The sequence below is a fragment of the Octopus sinensis genome, linkage group LG5 (genome assembly GCF_006345805.1).
Source record: "Octopus sinensis linkage group LG5, ASM634580v1, whole genome shotgun sequence".
NCBI classification, from domain to species: Eukaryota; Metazoa; Mollusca; class Cephalopoda; order Octopoda; family Octopodidae; genus Octopus; species Octopus sinensis.
Window position 1 is genome coordinate 126,447,667 of NC_043001.1, and position 7,122 is coordinate 126,454,788.

Below are 7,122 nucleotides of genomic sequence, written 5' to 3' on the forward strand. Positions count from 1 at the left end.
ACTAAGGCGGAGGTACTGTTTTCAGTCGCGTTTGTTTGTCTGTTTGACCGTCGACAAGATATCTCAAAACGCGTCGAATGGATTCGGATGAAGCTTTCATGGATGTTTGGCTTCGTGACTGGCACGAGCTAATTAGTTTTTGGGATCGATCCGGTACCGGACAAGGATTCTGGATTATTTTTCTGGATTTTTACTTAATTTTTGAGAGCGGTCAAGTTAATTTTTAGTATTCTCGCTTGTGAGAGCAGTCGAGTTTATTTAAGATATTCTCATTTTAAAAAATCATCTCTGGCTAATCACTGAGTGAACGTTGGTGTTACCTTGGCGGAGGTTTGCACTATCTGAGTGCTCTCGTTTTTAATATATTCTTATTCAGTATGTAATAAATAGGTTTAATCCCATGCAACTTTGAGAATAGAAGAATCGAGGAGGCATGACTTATGGATAAATTACATCACACCATTTCCAAAATGACATGATACAACACTATAGCATATTTATCCATTTACGATCAAACCAGAATATTCAAAATAGAACATGAAAATGATTAGCAGAACGATAGAAAAGAAATCCTCTTATAAGACGTGGAAATCCAGATTACAAGGGTAGTTTCGCGCGTTTAAAGTCCATGATACTCTTTCTCTGGTTGCACCAGTGATATAAATAACATCATTGAGGAGATGGGCACACGAAGACAATACAGAAAAGACACAACAAAATAAATATATATAGGACGGAAATTTACGTTCAGAAACAAAATAGTAACACAATGTCTATGCATGCACACACACACACACACACACACACACATGTAGGCACACACACACAGGTATACACACACACACGTACACACACGTAGGCACACACATGCACATACATACACACACAAGTTCACACACTTGCACGCGCGCACACTCGTACACACACACACATTTATATCGTACCACGTACCACACTACATTACGAGCCCACGATGATGCTTCTATCTGATCGCACGAGATGCTAGAAATAGCAACCAAATCCACGCCACTGTCAAGATGTTTATGTTTGGATTGTCTTTCATCACATGTGTACTTAATAAGCGCAACACAACAACGACGATACAGCGTAGCAATATATAACTGAATATCACATTATGCCATACTTTAGAATTATTACACACGACTACCAACAAATCATACGAAATATCTATACCACTGACACACACACACCACACACACACACACTCACACACACACACACACACACACCACACACACACAAATACGTATTCTCTCACACAGTGCCATACACCAGCATGATAATCTATTATGTGGACAAGCTATGTTAATTACACGCCAAATGTGTGGCACTGACGGTCTTATGTTCATCTCGCTATCTTGTTATTCTCTGTCACAACCTAATCATATTAAGATTCCCTTTCTACACACCACCCATAACGAACGCCTATTTCGTATTTTATTCTGTACACATGTACACACACACACACACACAAACATAAATATATAAGTCTCTTCAAACATGTAAATGTACATGCGTGTGTGTGTATGTATATATATATATATATATAAAAAGTTAATCCAAACAAGAAAACACAAAAAAACACAACACGAGGACGTGGTACAAAATATAGTATTATTGGACGCTCATATATATATATATATATTATATATATATATACGTATATACATGTACGTTTATAAATGTATTTTTGTGTCATCTTTCACGGTGAATATCAGCTGTTTAAAGCCATGAAATACTTGTTTGCTTATCAACTAGCTGTCAACGCACGCGCGCACATACACATGCCTACACACATACATACACACACATTCACACAAATACTTTTGAGTGTATATACAATTATATAATGCATACATGCAAACATACATACATAATATATATATATAATATATATATATAAATATACAAAATAATATATAAATATATGCATATATACATATATGCATGTACATAATTACATCTATATGTATATATACATGCATATATGGGTACAGGACACCCCAAAAACTTTGAACACAATGAGAAACGAAAACATAAAAACACAAAACATGGAAACGAACTTTTTTTCAAACAACGAAAAAAACAGAGTACAAGACTTACAATACAAGGAATATTCCCCTTCTTCAGTTGCCCCTGTTCGGCTCTTCGAAACAAAGAGGAGAAGTTATCCTCTTTGTGATTTTGGTTAATAGAAAAACTATACAAATGAATCCTTGGAATTTAACAAAATTCTATATTTTTATGCAGCTGAAGATTGCTCTACATACACACACACACACACACACAACACACATATATTATATATATATATATATATATATAACGGGAAGGTTTACGAAAATAAACAAAAGACGAAGGCAGGTGGAATACAAACAAACAATTGTATTAGTATGGCGCTCAGGAATAGAAATAGAACAAGACTTTTACGTTTCGAGCCTACGCTCTTCGACAGAAAGATAGAAGAGAGAGAGAGAGAGAGACAGAGAGAGAAGTACATAAAAGCACTCATTTGCACACATTTAATAATTGGAATAAGTGGTGTCGTGCTCGTTCTGTTTAATAAGTTTGTGTATGTGCGTTTGTTTAGGTGAGTGTGGGTATCATCTATGTCTATGTGGACGTGAGTTCATCCGCTGTGGTCGTTTGTGACTGTCAAGCTGTATCGAAGTCAATTTCTAATTACATAACATCTTATTTAACTACGTTAATCAATGCATGAATACACATATATATTAATTATTTATAATTGTATAATAATTATAATCATATATATATATATATGTATATATTATATATATATATATTATATATATAATATATATACCAATATATTAATATAATATATATATATATACCTAATAATAGTTTGTATACATTATGTATGAAGAATAATAAATAAAATGATTGCCACGTACAGACACACAGACTGTGTGAGTAAATAAATACGTATAGATGTCGTGGTTAAAGAAATTTAACTAGAGTTCAACTATTCACTTCAGTCTAGCATATTCAGATTTTTCTTTGTGTTCTGCAATGAAGTGGCTTATCAAGATAGCACTGAATATTTTGTCTTCATTCAGTGTCCCTGCGGTGAGTGTTATTTACTGAAGCCATAATTTCCCAAAGTATACTCTCCGAAGATTTTTGAATTTAGCTTTTCATTAGTTTTACATCAACGAAGTGTTTTACAGCGTTGAACTAACTATATGAACATTGTAACTCTTTAAATAGAGACTACGGGGTTCCCATTCAAAGAGCAATACAGGTTAAATGTTGTATAATCCGCTGTACTTTAAACGTGATACTTAGCTGCTTTCGGTTATTTGCAATCGTTTCATATACATCTAGCCTTAAGTTAATGTTGGCTTCAAATTTTGGCACAAGGCCAGAAATTTCGGGAAGAGACTTAGTCGATTAGATGGACTCCAGTGCTCAACTGGTACTTATTTTATTGACCCCAAAAGAACGAAAGGCAAAGCTGAACTCATCGGAATTTGAACTCAAAACGTAAAGACAGACGAAATGCCGCTAAGCATTCTTCTGCCAGTTAACCGCCCTTTCTTCAGTTAATGTTAATTCCAACACACATCAAGATCGTATCCTAACAATTGATGGCCAGATCCTCCCCACATATCCCATCTCGCTTTCTCATATCTTTCTTTCTTTCTTTCTTTCTTTCTTTAATTCTTTCTTTCTTTCTTTCCTTCTGTCTCTTTCTCTGCCCGTTTGTCTGCCCATCTGTCTGTCTGTCTCCCCTCTCTCCCCCTCTCTTTGATATCTTTTTTTTCAAATTCTTTGAAAAGGAGAGTAAATTTATAATGCTGATTGCTTCGCCATGCTAGATGTTAGCCGTCTCATTACCCATAAGACTGGCTGATGAGAAATCTGAACATCATTGGATTATAGTGATATACATAAGTATAACACGTATGTCAACCTTTAAGTACCTATACACAAATATCCAGTGATAGACATCAGCAAAATGACCGGAAACTATCTCAACTGCAATAAAACGAACATATGTGCACAATAATATAATCTGCATATTATATATTGTCATTTACACACGTAAATACAGAGCAATCGTTCTCACTTACACACACTCACACACAAATACGAACAAGCGGATTAAAGGAGTGCATATGCAAGTACACCTACAGAGTTCTCTATATTTTTGCACACCTTAGCTCATACTCGCATGTTCATAATTCCCTAGGAGTGTCTTGTATCAAACGAAGAAGTTTCGTGACGTTTTAATGACCGGCTTGAATTTAATGGAGGACTTAAACAGAACTTCAAGATAAGCATACCTACCTACCTACCTACCTACCTACCTACCTACCTACCTACCTACCTACATACATACATACATACATACATACATACATACATACATACATGCATACATACATGTCTATATACATGCATACATGCATGCATACATACATTATACATAAATATATGTAAGCATATATACACGCATGCATTCGCGATGGTCGTTGGTTTGATAACGAGTGTAGACCAGAGCTTAAAAATAACATTTTTCTGGGTCTTGTTTCATACATACATACATACATGCATACTTACTTACATACATATATACATACATACATACATGCATGCATGCATGCATGCATACATACATACACACATATACACATACATACATTAGTTTAACAGACTTCGAAAAGTATGGACGTCAGAGATGGACACCCTAAGTACCACGGATAACTTCTACATGAACAGTGACAGGATCCGTGTTAAATGGATGACTAGAGTGTGATGCATAAGGTCCGTTGGTATGATCTTTGTGTCTTGCATGGTACCACTCAATAAGCGTCCGTTAAATAATAAAGGAAAAAATGAATACATCAAATTAGTACATGACGATAAAAATAGTAAAACACACTGAAAGTAGCTCAAGAATATTTCAGTAAGGTATTCTGAGTATACAACTGTTCTATGCGACCCTAGGGTAGCTGAACTGACCTACTTAGATACTGAGAGAAACAGTACTACCAATAAGTTAGGCTTGGGCATTAATCCCAAAAATTTGTAGCAAGGCACAAGAAGCCAGCGCCATTTTTTAACGAGATCTCGCCGTTCCGATAAAACCAATAATCTGGTGCATGTGTATGTGTGTATAGATATGTTTGTGTGTGTGTGTGTGTGTGTGGTGTGTGTGTGTGTGTGTGTATTCAGACACAGGTAAGCACATAGGTGCAAAACAAGGAAGAAACAACAGTACCCAAATACCTTTGGTAATTGAGTATTATTGTGTTAAACTGAAGCTGAAAAATTTTTCCACAAAATATTACTCACTTTCATGTAAACGTTCGTCAGACAGTAATAATAAATCAGTAATTCGGACAAAATTAGACCGTGAAGTTCATTCGGTTTCAGTAAAATAGAGTGTATATGTGTATGTGTGTGTGTGTGTGTATGTGTGTGTGTGTGTGTGTGTGTGTGTGTGTATGTGTGTGTGTGTGTGTGCGTGAGTGTGTATGTACGCATGTGTGTATGTATGTATATATGTATATATGTATGTATGTATGTTACAATTCAGTTTATTTCAAGATTTCTTGCCAATAGAGAAAGAACCGGTTTCTAACTAACCTAGATCTAAGGCTCCTTTATTGCAATTTTAACATCAACAACGTATGTATGTATGTATGTATGTATATTTTATGTGTATTCTCATGCATATAGTTGCATATCTAGACATACTCATATATCTTTTAAATGATAAACTTCTGGAAAGTTTTACAGAATTTTACAGTTCCAGTGATGGACTGGATCTGTATCTTTAAATTAGCTTTCTCCTTTCTGGTTTTGAGAAGCCTAATTTCTCAAGATTTGTATTTAGGCAGTGTGCTACATATCCCAGGGCCTCAATAATTACAGGTATAAACCTGAACTTGTAATCTGAATAGAGTAACTGCAGATTTCTCAATAGTTCAGCATAGGTGTTCTCTTTTTTAGTGATCCTTTTTTAGTGATCCTTTATGTTAACATCTACTGGGTAGCTAATTCCCACAACTGTGCACAGTTTCTCTTCTCTATCCCAAAATCATTATATCAGGTATGTTGTGCTTATATTTTATTGAAGTCTTCACTGGCACATTCCTCCAGTATTCCTTTTTATTATGAGTGGCTATGGCCTCTACTATATTGTGAGTTCTGATTTCTTTATCCTCGGGATTACCCTTCCGACGGATTTCATTATAGAGTGTCCTAGCTACTACGCCTTGTCTCATCGGTAGATAAAACTATGATGACATTTTCAGACAAAGAAACATTGTGTAATTTTGGTATTTCTGTTTTCTTGTGAACCAGTGAGATATCCTTCAGACTTCCTTAACATGAATGACAAGGAGTTTACAGAAAGTATAAACAACATCACAGAGAGGCTGTCTCCTTTGAATATGCCTTTGCAGTACTGTATTCTATCGGTTATAATACAGTTACTCTTTCTGTTTAATTTCAAGATGGTGGCCCACGATGAAGTCAGGTCACCAATGGCTTTGACAATTCTCACTGGAACTTTAGCAAGTTGAAGGGCTTCTAGCATCCATGGGGTGGGAACAGAGTCAACGGCTTTCTGTAGTTTAGCCACATTGAAACTAGGTTTCTCGTATGTATGTATGTATGTATGTATGTATGTATGTATGTATGTATGTATGTATGTATGCATGTATGTATGTATGTATGTATGCATGTATGTATGTATGTGGTTCCTGGGCGAATATCTCCAACGAATTCCAGATAAACTACCTAACACCGGCTATATCACTGCAAACAATAACTCTCAACTTGAATGGCTTATGGTGCCCAAACAACGACTGATATGAAACATCTGTGTTTTCCAAGTTGTGCTATCATTAGACATGGCTTGGGCTAACGCTGTCTAAGTATATATACATACATACATACATACATACATACATACATACATACATACATACATACATACATACATACATACATACGTACATACATACGTACATACTTACATACATATATATATATATATATATATATATATATATATATATATATATATATATATATATATATATATATAATGCTTAATCATAA